At 51.2% G+C, this 15,355-nt stretch overlaps 1 long non-coding RNA gene across 1 annotated transcript; it reads left to right on the forward strand.

Moving 5' to 3' along the window:
- The first annotated feature begins 7,855 nt into the window (after positions 1–7,855).
- LOC123350478 lies at positions 7,856–14,986 on the forward strand. Its single transcript, XR_006573769.1, has 4 exons — positions 7,856–7,919; positions 10,040–10,089; positions 11,060–11,091; positions 14,854–14,986. It is a non-coding gene; the product is annotated as an uncharacterized LOC123350478 (long non-coding RNA).
- Positions 14,987–15,355: the final 369 nt, after the last annotated feature.

Raw genomic sequence — 15,355 nt, forward strand, 5'->3', positions numbered from 1 at the left:
CTTTTGTTCTTCCTTCCCTGGCAATGGGGGGTGACTTGAGAGGGAACCAGGATAGGGGGAAGGGACCTGGTGTCCGTCTCTCAGGAGGGTCAGCAAACTCCTCAGCACCCCAGAATGGGGAGTGGGGGCAGTCGGGGCAGAGCCTGCAGAAGTGGCTGGAGCTGGGTGTGGAGGACGGGATAGGTGGAGTCTTAGCAGGTGGGAAGCCAGTGCAGTCCCACGTTAAGTGTTCTCTGGGGGTGAATTCACAACTGTGCAGAGTGTGCAGCACAAGGCCCAGACCCCATTTATGGCCCCTTAAGCCCAGAAGGTGAATTTGTCCCTGGGGGAGCTGGATCCTTCTCACCAGCGACTGGAGGGTTGAGGGAAAAGATTCAGGCTCATCCAACATCCCAGCTCCCCCACCCCCAGTCACCCAGTGACCTTTCACCCTGGCCCAGCTGTGCCTTTAGCCAGGGGGCTGTCTCGGTCCCCAGGCAGTGAGATGGGATGGGAGGCGTTTCCTCAGTGATATGTTTAGACTCAAACAAGCAAACCAGGCCCCTTTGGTTCTCAATCTTGCAGCCCTAAATAGAGATGCTGTGGCCGAAGTACGGAAGGTGGGTGGTGCGGGGCAGGAAACTGGGAGCGATGATGACTATCAGACCCAGAAAGGAGAAACAGTAGGTCAGAGAGAGGCTGCAGTGTCTCTGCTGCCTGAGCCCTGCAGATCCCAGGGGCCTTGGAGCAGGGAGAGGGGCTGGCTGGAGTATCCAATGCGGGGAAGCAGACGGGGCAGATCAGAGCAGAGAGAGAGACCAGAGCTTCCCTTCTGCTGAAATCAGACAGAGCAGAGGGGGCAGGTGGGAGAAGGGAGTGACTGTGGATTGTCCCCTCCCTACCCCATCAGTAACAGAAGCTGCTGGGCTGTTTCCATCCTGATCGGTTCTCACCAGTACCCTGATGATCCTGTCTCTGTGCCTCTTGCTGCCCGGTGAGTATGTGGGAATCCTGTGCTAATTCATAGCAGGTTGGGGGAAAGAAAACTGAGAGCAGCCCCTGGCCCAGACTGTCGGCAAATCCTATTTAGTGGGAGAGAAATGAGAACCAGTAGAAGCACTGAGTGTGAGAGCTACTGGGCCAGATCCCCAGCTGGTGTAAATCAGTGTAGTGCCACTGGAGTCAATGCTGGTTTACACCAGCTGAGGATCTGGCCCTCAACAGAGCAGAAGGGAAAAGTGCTTCCCAGCTCAGCCAAGGTCTGTGCCCGTGAGGAATCTGCCCTTCCCCACATATAAAGTCCTGCCTGGTTTGCTTCTTCAGCAACACACAAATCAGGAATTTTCTCCTACTAAAGGCAGTTTTTGTCCCTGCAGAGGGACCTCAGAAAAGGGGGGATTTTATCTCCAGCACTAACCACACGGCACCTTTCTGTTCCCAGCCCTGAGTCCCAGCAGCCAACGGATCTGCTCAGCTCCCGGTGAGTCCATCTGTCTGTCTGTCTGTCCCCAATCTAACCATGGCATTTACCCCTCCCTGTCCAGCCACCACCCATTGGGCTGCTCCCTGCTCACTGTGGTGTCGGCAGAAATGGCTCGGGAAGGCAGAGTGGGATCTGACCAGGGTGAGCAGATCTCTCGGTTGACCCCTCCCTGCCCTGCTACCTCTCAGCTCTTCTCTGACCCGGGGCCAGTGTGACATGTGGGTAAGAGAGTCACATCCACAGCCTGTCCCACCCCTGGGGCACTAGCCCTGGGAAGCAGAGAACATCATGGCTTGGACCTTCCAGGGATTTAGCTTCCCACACACTGGCTCCCCTTGCGGCTGCAGGTCTCTCCCCTGGAGCTCACCCCGCATATAAAGTCAGCCTGCACCTCGTTCTTAAACATCAGCAGCGCCGTTAATAGTCAGCCCTGGGCGGGCAGGTGGCGCTCGAGAGGGTACGGCCAGAAGGGACAATTATATAACCCAGGCTTAGCTCCTGTATGACCTGATCCGCACCCAGAGACTCTGTGTCCAGCCCAGCAGCAGTTGGTGGAGCCGTTTCTCTGCTGGCTGCCTGGGCACGGCACCAGCAGGGGACACCATTGGGGTGGGGAAGGTCTTGGGCAGATATTGACCCAGTGACAGCAGCAATTCCCCTGGGAATTCACAGTTGGGTCTCATTGCCATGGCGATTCCCAGGAAAGGGGGATCCACTCCCTGCAGATACTCTAGGACCTTCCCTTAGTCTGGGTCTGCTGGGGGGTTGTAGTGCAGGAGGGGCACATGGACAGGGAGGATGTTAGAGCAGACGTCAGAGGGGTTAGGAACTGGACACAGCTCCTTGGCTGTCAGCTTGTGAGCTCCAGGGGCAGTGACTGGCCTTCACTGCATGGGCTGCGGGGACAGGCTGAGGTGTTGGCCAGGCCCTAGACAGCCCCCAATGGCCAGGGGCGGCCTCGCTGATGGGTCTCCTCTCTCCCGGCCGTACTGCCCCAGCTGGGGCTGCGGGGTGCCCGCACTGGGGGCTCTTATTCTAGGAGAGTGAACAGCGCCAGACACTATGATCCCAGCCCAGCTGAGCCTCCAGGCTCTTCCATAACCCAAATGATCCCGGGGAATAAAGATTCTGGTCACCAGAGAGAGATTGTCCCCCAGTCTGCCCAGCTAGGCTGGAATCAGAGCCTCCATCTGAGACATGGCACAGACCCACCCACCATTTACCACCTGCCCCACAAACAGTGCTGGGCGCCACCAACACCCCACTGACAGCTCTGACCCAATCCCCTTCCCAGGTGCTCTCGCTGCCCCCGCCCTCTACCTGAGCCAGACGTCTGCCCGGCCAGGGGACTCAGTGCGGCTCCAGTGCTCTGTGTTCTCCCAGCACCTGCCCACTCGCGTCGTCTTCTGCAAGGAGGCAGAGGAGGTTTCGTCCCAGAGAGGTTCAAAGTTGAAGGCCACCTATGACTATGACCATGTGGTGTCCGGGGGCAGCTCTGGGAATTACACCTGTGGGTACGAGATCAAGGACAGTGACAACCAGGTGACCAGATCCCAGCTCAGCCCTGCCCAGTGCCTCAGCATCACCGGTAAGTGTGTGTGTGTCTGTGTCTATGTCCCAGCTCAGCCCTGCTGAGCAACTCACTACCACACCAAATAGGGGGGTGAATGGCAGAGCGAGAACAAAAATTCAATAAGAAACCCCTGAAAATCCAAATGCTGAAATTCATCAAAATCTGAAACAAAACAGCTCTGTTCAAAATCTGACTCAGGGAACCCCGCCCCCTATTTTTACCCATCTCAGCTCAGACGGCCCAAACCTGACAGGTACGAGATGGGGACGTCATAGAAATGTCAGGCTGGAAGGGACCTCAAGTTGTCATCAAATCCAGCCCACTGCACTGAGGCGGGACCCAGTAAAACTGGACCATCCCTGATAGGAGTTTGTCCAACCTGTTTTATAAACCTCCAATGACAGTGATTCCACAACCTCCTTTGGAAGCCTATTCCAGAGCTTCACTAGCCCTATAGGTAGAAAGCTTTTCCTACCGTCTAACCTAAACCTCCCTTGCTGCAGATTAAGGCCATTACTGCTTGTCCTACCTTCAGTGGGACTGGGAACAATTGATCCCCATCCTCTTTATAACAGCCATGAGCATATTTGGAGACTGTTATCAGGTCCCCCCCTCAGGCTTCTTTTCTCAAGCCTAAATATGCCCAGTGCTTTTAACCTTTCCTCCTAGGTCAGGTTTTCTAAACCTTTCATCATTTTTGTTGCTGTTCTCTGGACTCTCTCCAATTTGTCCACAACTTTCCTAAAGTGTCACAACCAGAACTGGACCCTATACTCCAGCTGAGGCCTCATCAGTGCCGAGCAGAGCGGGACAATGACCTCCCGTGTCTTACCCACAACGTTAGCCCTTTTCACAACTACCTCGCACTGCTGACTCAGATTCAGTGTGTGACCCACTCGAACCCCAGGCCCCTTTCAGCAGCACGGCCACCAGTCAGGTATTGCCCATGGTGTAGTTGTGCTAGGGCAGCGTATGGGCCTGGAGTGGGGCCATGCTCTGCTCTAGTCTCTTGTGTATTCGTTGCCTAGGTAATGACTCCAGCAGCGGTAGTGTCGGGGGTTCCTCCCCACAAGGTAAATGCTTCTGAACCGTTTCTTTATTCTGGGGACTGCATTTAGGGAAAGGTCGGTCCTGGGCTGGGCAGCCCCCAGAATGAGTGTGATCGCCGTGGCGATGGATGTAGAGGAAATACACAACCACACAACAGGGTGACAGGATCATCCAATCCAGCACATTCTCCCTGCAGCTCTCCCAGGCTTTCAGCAGCATTGCTGAGCCGGACAACATCTTTGCAAGACGGGAAAATGGCTCTTTCAAAGGGGGAATCCCAAACTCTTCTGATGGTGAAGTTTCCTCTGGAGTTCACAGACTCCCTCTGCTCAACCGGCAGTCATTGCCCACGGTGCAGTTGTGCTAGGGCAGCGTATGGGCCTGGAGTGGGGCCATGATCTGCTCTGATCTCTTGTGTATTTATTGCCTAGGTGATGATTCCAGCAGCAGCGGTGTCGGGGGTTTCTCCCTCACAGAAGGTAAATGCTTCTGATCAGGGCCACCCCCCCATCCCAGCCCTGGGCTCTCCCCGCCCCCACACCCCCTGATGCCCCAGATCTGGGCTCCCCCTTTTCCCCCCACCATTGCCCCCCAGACGCACCTCCTGCCGCCCCAGCCCTGGGCTCTCCCACCCACCCACCCACCGGCATCCTCCTTCCTCCGCAGCCCTGGGTCACTGGTAACTTGCTCCCAGGGCAGGTCATTCAGCAGGAATTTTGGATGTGCACAGAACACAGACAGGATTGGTTCCCATATGGTTACAGAGCTGCAGTAAAGTGGAACAATTTTCAGCTGGTGTGACTGGAGGATATCTGGATGCATATTATAAGACTGTTCTCTATAAATGAGGAAAAGTTGAGGTGCCGTCATTATTCTTTTGTTTCACTCTTTCTTTCTATGTGGAATTTGCCAATGCAATATCACTGTCTTCCTTTTAAACAAACAAACAAACAAAAAGGCAATGGCTGTTGAAAATAGCAATTCCAGTCCTAATAACCACTTGGTCAATTTTATCCTACTTTTTCTACAGCAAGTTACAGTGGATCAGTATATTTAATATGGGAGAAATGAAGTAACAGCTGCCCAATTTGAGCTTGAGCACTCCTGAATTTTGAGGTGTTCAAATCTGGAAGGCAGGGGCTGGGGGGGGGGGGGGGGCGGGGGGATCTGCAGGGGAGCACGGCAGCATTTATGCAGCAGTGTGTCTGGAGCTGCACGGAGCCAGACACGCTGGTCTGAGTGGCACAGTAGGGGTTTGGGGGGTTGGAGAAGGGGTAGGGGGTTCTGGGGGGGCAGTCAAGGGACAGGGTGCAGGGGGGTTGGATGGAGCAGAGGTTCGGGGGGGCAGTCAGGGGCAGGGAGAAGAGGGGGTTAGATGGTTCAGGGGGGGCAGTCAGGGGTTTAGGGGGAAGTTGGATAGGCATGGGAGTCCCAGGGGTTTGTCAGGAGACAGGTAGGGGGTGGGGTCCTGGGGGCAAGTTGGTGGGGTCTCAGGAGGGAGCAATTGGGGACAAGGAGAAGGGAGGTTTAGACAAGGGCTGAGGTCCCAAGGGGCAGTTGGAGCAGAGGTCCCAGGAGGGGGAAATCAGAGGACAAGGACCAGAGGTGCTTAGATAGGGGGTGGGGTCGTGGGGGGCAGTTAGGGGTGGGGTCCCGGGAGGGGGTGATCAGGGGACAGGGAGCAGGGGGGGGTTGGATGGGTTGGGGTTTCTGTGGGGGGCAGTCAGAGGGAGTGGATGGTGGCAGAGGGGGCTTCCCTCCCCCTGGAGTGTCCTGTTCTTTGAATCTTAAAATGTGGTCTCCCTACCATTCACAGCACTCACAGCACACTGCTGCATGAGGTCCCCTTCCTTCCTTTCCAGTTGGTAGTGGCCAAGGGAATGCTGGGAAATGTAGTTCTTTCCCTGCTCCAGGGCTGGCTGTATAGGCAGGGAGCTAACCAAGGAACTACAGCTCCCAGAGCCACCTGTTGGTTCTCGGCTCCCATGCCGCCCCTGCAAATGGGCTGCCCCAAGCAGGTGTTTGCTTTGCTGGTGCCTAGAGCTGCCCCTGCTTATGATAAGCAAGAGTATCATCTGGAGCTTACTGACCCCCTCTGCTAAATCGGCAGTCAGTGAATTATTTCCTCCCTCTACAATCACTCTATTTGGTGTTGTTCTGGAAGGAGGCACCAGATGCATCATCACACCTGGGCTCACAAGTTCTGTCTCTCTATGTAATTAGTTATTTACGCTCTGTGCTCCAGTCCTGGAACAGAGGTGTCACAAACAGCATGTGGGCAAACCCTCTTTCAGGAATCTCAGCCCAGCACCAGTTCCCAATTCCCAGGCAGCAACTGTGTCCCAGGAACTGACTTTAGCAGAGCCCAAACGTGTCTGTTTTCCTCAGCTCCCCGCAAAGTGCCTACATCAACAGTCCAACACCCAAGCAGTATGCCTGCAAAGGCTGTGTGCACAGCTCCCACTGCAAGGAGAAGATGGTAACAGACTTTGCGTAACAGCACCACCTAGTGACTTCTGCTCTCCTGCTAGAAAGCAACACTAATATCATCTGTGCCTCAAGAACTCCTGGGAACATAGCATTTCTGTCCTGTGAGAAATTCTGACCTTTCACATCCAGAATCAGGATGAAAAGTCAAAATTTCAGATTTTGCAAGCAACAGAAATTCAGCAACATTTCGATTCTGAAAGACTGAAGAGCCTTGTCAAAAGGTTTTGATTTTGAAGAAACAGCATTTTCTGATGGAAAACTCTTCCACTGGTATTTTTTGACAAGCTCTGTGCACGTCTCTGCATGCTGTACAGATCTCTGGCCCTCACTCAGGAAAGCTCTCAAGCGTGTGCTCAAATCCAGCCCTATCCAGGCCAGCACCTGTGTATGTGCTTAACTGAGGGGTCACTTACCAGAGGGCTCAGCCAGCTCCAGCCCGTGGGGACTTGCCAGTGGCTGCTTGGAGAGGCCATTCACATAGAGGTTCTTTCCTAGTGCCAGGTCTGAAGCTCCTGTTGGGAATTACAGTCCCTGCCGTCGTGGTTCTGGCCGTGGTGTTTTATCTGCTGGGAAAGAAAGGTGGGTATGACAGTGAGGCCAAGCAGTGTTACCAAATGTACAGACAGACGTGGCAGAGACACTCACTTCGATCCCCTGTACCCAGTGCACCTGGGATGTGGGGGAGAGAGATGATCAAAGACAGTGAAATTGATCATTTGTTTTTGGGAGGCTGGCTGGGGAGAAAGATCAAAGAGATGATTAAAGGGATGATCATTGTGATTAATTATTTGTATTGCAGTAGTGTACCATTGACAGACCCTGGTCATTGGCAGGCCAGGGACCTCTGGAGCTTACTGCATGATCCTCTACCACATGAGTTAAAAGCCAACTGGCTGTTAGCTAAGGCTGTAGAGCAAACACTAGATGGGACAGAACACCACACCCAGAAGGTGTGTGGGTTATAGTAGCACCTTGGAGCTCCAGTCAGGGGTCAAACCCCACTGTGCTAGGTGCTGAACATTATTTATTAGGTATGTTACTGTAGTGCACTGGAGCCCCAATTAGTGATCAGACCCGTACTGCAGCTAGTGCTGCACAGATCAGTAATGAAGGGGACAGACCCTGCTCCATAGATGGTCACAATCTAGGACTCAGCCAGAGGTGTGTGTCTGGATGGAATATCGACACACAGATACTACAGTTCAGGAAGGCATCCCCTAGGCAGGAAGGGCCCTTACGCCTGTCACTCAGTTTTTCTCTCTCTCTCTCTCTGCCCATGACGAAACGTGTCCACATCTCTGATATCTCACTGCTTCCAGTTGTGTCTCTACAAAGGAATCAAAGGTAGGAGTAAATTTTTTCCCTCTCCCGTCTCATTTTCTTTCTGGGTCTGTTCTCTCTGCATCAAGTAACGGCCAGCAGCCGCTCCAGCATCCAAGTGGAGCTCAGCTCTCCTGCTGCGGGAGGGTTCAGTCTGGTTGTTCTGCAGGAGTTTTGGGAAAGGCCAGGGAAGGGTGGATTCCCTGGTTGGGGTCAGATTTGGGAGTTAGGAGGAGACATTTTAAGGAAGGGGTTTGCCAAAGCGGCGTGTTCCCATCGAATTCACATGCAGCAGAGTGAGCATGTTTGAAAATCACCCTGAGGTGTTTGAAAGAATGAAAGTGACCCCGTTTTACATTCAGGGGGTGTCGGGGCTACTCACCCACAAAGCAGCCTCGACTGGGAGCCGTGTGGGCGGGACCACGGTGGAGGAGCATGATGTGGGAAAGGGGCCTCAGGGCAGAGAGTGGGTGGGGCCGTGCCTGGCTGTTTGGGGGGGCCTAGCCTCCCTGGCCTACGATACCCGCCACCCATGTGCAGCTGGTTTAGTGCCAGGCAAGGTGCATCCACATATGGACTCGCCCCGAAACACCCACAGTGGGTTCACTCACAGCATTTGTGAATTTGGTGCAGGTCTGTGTGTGGGGCGGCCAAGGCGCTGCTCCCACACACACGCCTGCTGGGGACAGCCGGGCAGCAGAGATGCCTATGGGGATTCAGAGTGCACCGTACATGTGAATAACACACGGGGCAGAGAGGGAGCTTCCAAGTGCTCCTGGCTCCCCGTCTGCCCACCACCCCACCCAGAGACCCTGCAAGGGCCCTTCAGAGAGTCTCTAAGGGTCGGTGCCCATTGCGCTGCAGCCAGCACCTGTCACTCAGGGCTCCCCTCAGCTACTGCTGCTTTCCCCCTCTGTCCCTTCTGCAGCCCTTCTGAGGACCACAAGGCCTGTATGCTCATTCTAAGCCCTGAGGGTGAGGCAGTCGGCAGAGAGAGCCAGGTGGGAGACCAGGGAGTCCATGGAGTGACCAGCTGCACACAGAGAGGGAAAGGTGCATGGGGAGACTAGTGGCAGTTTCCAGGCTCTGCCAGTCTCCAGCCCAGCCTGGGTTCCCAGTGCAGTGACTCTGCCAGTAAAACTGGTGGGGGGTAGGAGGGACACATCACACAGACCCTCAGTACCAGGAGTCCTCTCCCCTGACTCCCAGCAGTGTATGTTCCCTGCCTGCCTCCCGTGCCCCCCATCTGTAGGGCTTTGTAGCTGCCTCTCCCCAAACATTCCTTCCCACCATGCTCCTCCCATATGACCAGTCTCTCCCCACAGACACCCCCATCCTGCCCTCCTGTGTCATGGGAGCTGATTAGCCGACTGGGCCAGAAAGGAGGCTCTTAAGCTTCATTTCCACATTATGCAAAGACACTAAAGTTGAGCCTTAAGGATGAACATTCGGCCTTTTTACATTGTGAGCAGACCTGGGCCAAAAATCCACTTTTAAATGGTGGAAATTTTTCAAATAAAAAATTTTATTCAAAATTTTTACAGAAAATGTGTTTTTTTGCCAAAAAAAATTCAAAGTGAAACTAAACAAAATGTCCACTAGAAAGAAAACAAAATGAACATTTTGTTTAAAAAAATTGTCACTGAAAATTTCATTAAATCATACAATTTTGGCCAAACATTTGACTTTGGTTTAAATACTGTTCATGATAAAAAATCCTGTTGAAATATGTCACCCAGTTTTAACTTTGTGAAAATGACAACGTTCTCTTCAACGTCTGTCCTGAGTTGTTACAGATTTTTTGTTCCCTCCAATCTTAACTCCATGCTGACCTAGTGAGGCTTTGGGTGGTTGGTTTCTTGGCCATTTTGGTGATGTAGAACAGGATATTTAAGTCTCATTTTTATTAGCATTTCCCTCCATAAATGGTGATGCTGCTATCTTCCCTGATTAACCAGAAGTAGGGTTTGCTGCTTTTCCACTGAGTGTGAGCTGAATGGAGACGTAAGGTCCTAGCAGGGAGAGCCAGCCATGGGAAGAAATCTCCTCACAGCTGGACCTCTGAAAACAGACTCAGTGTCACCAAGGTGTGTGAGAGAGCACACAGCATCACTGATACCCCCTGTTCTTATTACTCTCCACAGGGAACGAGTCCAGCGCGGCACCAGCAACACTCCTGAAGATCATATTGAATGTAAGAGCTTTTGGAGAGTATTGGGGTCACCTGCACATGTGGGAGAAAAGCAGGGGCTGGGAGTAAATGTGTTCATTGGTGGGGGATGGACAGATCCCAGGTCAGACTGTCTGGCCAAGAGATAGAACAACAAATTGCCTGTGATCAAAGTGAATGAGGAGAAAAAATTCTCGTTGTCCCAGGGCTCATGCATCTGAGACCCTGAGGTTCCTTTGTCCCACCCTTTGCCTGTAATTTCCAGTCCTGCATTGCCATGGCTTAGGAGACTGAGGCAAAGTGTTACCACTTATCGTCCTTCATGGAAAGGGCACATCCTGGGGAAAGCTCCCATTGGAAAGTGTTCCACCCCCTTCACTGGGAGCTGGGTGCAAGAGTGCCTCATAGGCATAGTTTAGGTGCCTCATGCTCTTGGTCTCTTCTTTGAGCCAGGCTCTCTGACTCTCCCGTGATGCACCACTTTCTCCCCTCTTGGTGATGGGAAATAGTACATCATGGGAGTCCCTGGCTGCAGTGAATTATGGGAGATGAAGCCCAGACAGCCAGTCCAGCCTGTAGAAGAGAATATGAGCATGAAGCAACTGAACTACAAGTCCCATGTGGAACCCAGGTGGTATTTGAATCAGAATATTTCTGGTTTTGGCCAAAATAGTTCAGTTTGGGGCACTCACTTTTTGAACAAAATGTTGACATTTTCTGGCAAAAGCCACCTCTGTTTGTGACAAAATAGCTCTGTGAAAACCCAGACAGACAGTTTCCACTGAATATCTTCAACAGCCGCATTAAATTCTTCTCCCCTAGCGACCCTGCTCAGGATCAGGCTCCATTGTGCTCAGTGCTGCCCATGGGGGATCCCTGCCCTGGCTGGGGGAGAGGTAGGAGCTGGGGGGTTATAGTCTGTGCTCAGCGAGGTGCTTTCCCTTAAAGACATTTACACCCAAGTGACAATGTGTAACTGTCATTCTCTTCCCAGATGCCTCTGTGAAATGGGTGGGAAGCTCTGCGGTGAGTCTCAGCTTTTATTAATGACAAAGTAAAGTGATAGAAAAGAGCGATTCGTTTGCCTGTTCCAGCTTGGCAATGACCCATGGGCTTGGGACCTGGATTTACTCAGGATTCTCAGGCTTCAGGTTGTGTCTGATACCCTGGTCTCACTGCTGCTGCCCCGGATCTCCACACAGGAGCAGGTAGCTGCCTCCCATAGTTGCTGTGAGCCTGGCCAGTCAGACACACACACACGCATCCAGGCAAGAGGAAAACATCCTTCCCAGACTCCAAACCACAGCGATAGGGGAGAAACCTCCATGGCCTGAAAATCTATCCAGCTACAGAGGGGCTTTCCACACCAGCCTCTGCAGTCAGACAAACAACCCAGGCAGAGATGTTCAAGGTTTCAAAGTTCCCAATAAAACACCTGGGAACTGGACGTTCAAATCCCCCAGGCGGGTTTAAAAACCTTTGAAATGTTACCCAAGTGGGAATTGGCTGTAGTAAGAAGTCCAGCACCACTTACTGCTAACCGTCCCCGTCATGGGGAAGGTATACAGGCAATGGGTAAAATCCTGGGAGTTTCACATTGAGAACAATGGAGCAGGATTTCCCCCAGTGGGTTTGCATGCGATGTAGGTGTCAATGGGGCATGCACGATCTCACACTGCTAGCAGCGGCTGTGCGGTGGTGCACACACCCTGGTTATCATGGCAGTGGCATTGCAGGGAAAACTACTAATACAGAGCTTTCTTCCCCCAATTGCTTCCTTATGATAATTATTTGTCCTACTCCAGCTAATATTGGCATTGAACAATAACCCTGGATTTTTATTTCTCCTCTTCTAAAGATCCATAGGAGGAGTTTGGGTCACTGAAGTTTTCTCCTAGTATTATTATTATTTTTATTATGTAACATTTTATTGTGTGTTTAAAGCAGTGTCACAACGGGAGGAGCTGTGCGCTGCTGTCATGGAGGCATAGCTGGTCTCCTCAGAGTTAAGGTTGAAGTCAGCATCCCATTATCAGCCTGAATTTCACACACACCCAACAAATCCATTCCAGAGGATATGAAAGTTGATAACCACCTCACATAGAATCATAGAATATCAGGGTTGGAAGGGACCTCAGGAGGTCATCTAGTCCAACCCCCTGTGTAGATCACTGTGTAGTTTGGGGCAAAGAACTGAAGTGATCGCAGAGAGTTGGCATATCATTCACTTTTCAGAGATTTTCCTAGCATTACATTGGTTGTTCTTATACTAACAAACACCGGTTTATCCTTTGGAGCTTTTAGTAAATGACTGTAGGACAGGGCACTACTGACAAAGATATTTATGACTCCTGTGAATTCAGAAGCTAGTTTAACCCTATAAAAATTATATATATAGGTTTCCCTTTGAGCCAAGCAGTTAGCCAGTATTCTGGGTCTTGGCATACAGTAATTACACTGAGAGAAGAAAGTGATGACAGAGTCAGGTATGTTTGTTGATGCAACTCTACTTATTTACATAACAGCTACAAAGTCCTGTTTCCCTGAACACAACAGGAACCAGATAACAGAGGCACCTTCTTTGATTCCAGCTGCAAGCCTCTTTCCAGCCAGCACTCTGCCCAAAAGCTCTCACTCTCTCTCAGCTTTCAGTGTCCTGCTACAAGTGCTCCTCTTGTTGCTTTCTATGGTTGCTTCTGAGGTGTTTCTGCTACTTCTGTCACATAGCCTCACTTGCTTTTCCTATCAGACCTAAAGGAACGTTCTTGGACCACACGTCCCTGCCATGCCCAGGCTTTTCTGATGTCTAGTCCTTGGGTGGTGGTTTTCCATTGCTTCCGTTGAAACTAAATAAAAGGCATTTAATGGTTCCCTTATTTAGCTTGAATAGAAAGTGGCTATCACAGCCACCAACTTCAGCAAGGTGCTGCAATTGCCCATAAATCAAAAACCCACTTGTTGGGAGCCACCCAATCTCCAACAGAACAATGGAATAATAAAAAGTGCTTGGAACCATTATAAATATTGCCATTAATAACATTGATCATTGAGATACCAAACTGGACAGGAAATAAGTACACTGCCTGCAGCACACATGAATACTTATTTCAGATAAGATAAACCATGAAAAAGGCTAAAAGGTAATAATTGGAGATATTTACCAATCTCCACTAGCTAGGTCGGGCTCTGACTTACTACAGGTAATTCATTGCCAAGTGTCTGGCTAGTGTGTGTAGCCCATGTGCTCAGGGTCTAACTGGTCACCATATTTTGGGTTGGGAAGAAATTTTCCCTTAGGTCAGATTGGCAGAGACCATGGGGTGTTGTTGTCTTCCTTTGTAGCATGGGGCATGGGTCACTTTCAGATTTAAACTAGTCTAACTGACGGAGTCTCTGTAATGTGAAGTCTTTAAGTCATGATTTGAGGACTTCAGTAACTCAGCCAGAGGTTAGGGGTCTGTTACAGGAGAGGGTGGGTGATGTTCTGTGGCCTGCAAACTGCAGGAGATCAGACTAGAAGATCATGATGGTCCCTTCTGACCTTAAAGTCTATGAGTCTATAATAACAGCCCATCACAGGGAGAACTCGGCGCTACCTCAATGGAGCTGGCATGGAGAGAGGGAGAAGGGCTCCTTTGCCCAGCTGGCAGGTGTCATGGCAAAGCCCAGCTGTCTGGGAGCAGAAAAGGGCCAAACCAAGTTCTGGGGAGGGGAAAATCTGAGCTGGCTGCCTCAGAGGGGTTTAATAGGAAGTCCCGCCGCTGGTGTTTCCCAGCCAAGATGCCCATTAGAACAGCCCCTGATGTATGTACAGCAGTGTCAGGGGCGGCTCTAGTTATTTTGCTGCCCCAAGCACAGCAGGCAGGCTGCCTTCGGCGGCTTGCCTGCGAGAGGTCCCCATTCCCACGAATTCGGTGGCAGCCTGCGGGAGGTCTGCTGAAGCCTTGGACCAGCAGACCCTCTGCAGGCATGCCACCGAAGGCAACCTGCCTGCCGCCCTTGTGGTGACTGGCAGAGTGCCCCCCGCGGCTTGCCGCCCCAGGCATGCGCTTGGCGTGCTGGTGCCTGGAGCCACCCCTGAGCAGTGCTGTGAGATGGACATTTTCTGGCTTCATTTTGTTAGGCCTGAATAAAGATGTAGCACAAAACCAGTTATGCCAACCTGGCTGAAGTCAGGCTAACAGAGGTTTCTGGGTAATTCCAGCGTGGAAAAATACTGAGAAGCAGCATGTTTCACAAAGCCCTGGGAAAAAGTGAGATAAGTGAGGGAATTGCATTCCTGGCATAGTACCAGCTGCGCTGTGTTATGAAGAACTAATAGGAAGTCAGCCTTCCTGTATTCACTCCCTGTTTCTGTCTTAGGTCCGTTCTTAACTCCTGTCTTCCAGTTTCTGGTGCTTGGCAACCATGCTGATAAGAAAGTTGCTGGGGCATCACAACTTGCTTACATTATAAAGAAAGACAGATGTGCTTTGTTATTAGGGTTTGTTACTAACCAAAGGGGGGTGGAATATGGGTTGTGTGAAATGAATAATTTGTGATGCGACTAAACTGTCTATATAACCTATACTTAGTTGTAAAAGAGGCTGCTGGTTCTCTTCGGATACAAGCTGTTCTTTACTGACGCGTGCACTTGTCAATAAAGAGCTTTTGATCGGACCTTGCTGGTGTTGCCTGTCTCTCTGCGGTCAGACAACGAACTTCGCTGTCGGGGTTCGAGTCCCTGACAATTTCTCTGGCTACAGGCTGGGTTATCAGAAACGTAACATTACTGTGTTTATCTTTAAGCATCCACCACCCCAGAGAGAAGAGACATCGACATACGCGACCATCGCTTTGCAGAGGGACAGATGTCATTAATGCTCCACTTGCTGAAATGCAGGACTCGTCAGTGTGCAGCTGCATCACAGAACCTCCAAAGGGGTCGTGCAGCAAGGAAGTGGGGGACCTTCTCCAGGACCACAGCAGGACAATGCACAGTGCCCAAAGTGCTGTAGGACGATGGAATATTTTTAGGGCAAATGCTGCCTGTTTTGCTTTTGGTAAAAAAGTTTCTTCTGAATAAAATTGGGAAAATACTCAAACTCTGTATTACTGCCCTCTGACTCTTTATATCGACAGCTCAGCTCCCAAGTCCTCTCAGTTCTGTTCAGAGATTCCATTGCCAACCCAACATATACAAAAATCATGAGGCAGCCACCCCAAAATCCCAAAATTGCCTTAAGAATTCATGAGATTATTTTTTAATTGTGCATTTTGTTTGCTTTTGTTTGACTTCTGGTGTTTGACT

This window comes from Mauremys mutica, chromosome 15, assembly GCF_020497125.1.
Source record: "Mauremys mutica isolate MM-2020 ecotype Southern chromosome 15, ASM2049712v1, whole genome shotgun sequence".
Classification (NCBI taxonomy): domain Eukaryota; kingdom Metazoa; phylum Chordata; order Testudines; family Geoemydidae; genus Mauremys; species Mauremys mutica.